Source organism: Limulus polyphemus, unplaced genomic scaffold, assembly GCF_000517525.1.
Source record: "Limulus polyphemus unplaced genomic scaffold, Limulus_polyphemus-2.1.2 Scaffold4720, whole genome shotgun sequence".
NCBI lineage: Eukaryota > Metazoa > Arthropoda > Merostomata > Xiphosura > Limulidae > Limulus > Limulus polyphemus.
Window position 1 is genome coordinate 63,425 of NW_013670330.1, and position 796 is coordinate 64,220.

The following is a 796-nucleotide window of genomic DNA, read 5'->3' on the forward strand; positions in this document are numbered from 1 at the left end:
CTTTACTTAATAAAACTGGTTTATTCTTTCCGAATATAACTCTGCGGTACACTTAATCTCAATACTCGCGCTAAAACAACACTGTAACGAACGACCGTTAACTTCAACAATATCCTGTGACTGCAGTTCAATTACTCACTGACTACACACACATTACCTTTCCCTCTTTTATATACCAGCGTACCCTATTTCTAGTAAGAACTTGAACATTCGCTAAAGTACATGATAGTTCTAGACACGTTGCGTCACGGTGGTCATGTGACTCGCTGACGCAACAATATTATTGGTTTGCTTCAGTTGGTATAGGTTAAACCTTAGAAGCTATAATTGAGATTGACGCTTATTAATCGGGAAACTTCAGATATTTGACCAAGAACATTTATACATTTCGAACATTACAAACCATTTAACTTCAGTGGATTCACATCGGACATTAGTATTTTCACAAAGACATTATATAACTTCAGTGGTAAAAAACTCGACCTGTAATCGGTGTGTGATCAGCGAGGACCACAGAGCCAGTTAGCTCCCTGTTAAGTGAATTGCATCTACATCAACTCAAAATTAATTAGTTTATTGTGAATCCTCGATAACACATCAAGGAAGTTCCAGACCAGAAAAAAGACTCGATATTGTTTGTAAGTTTGTAAATCTTTTGTACATAGCTCATTATTTATAATAACTATTATTGTACATTTTGTTATTGTTTGTATTGTTACGTCACCGATTGTTAATTGATTTTCCGTAACTTCGTACCGACGAAACGTAAGCGACACAAGTCTTTACTTAATAAAAC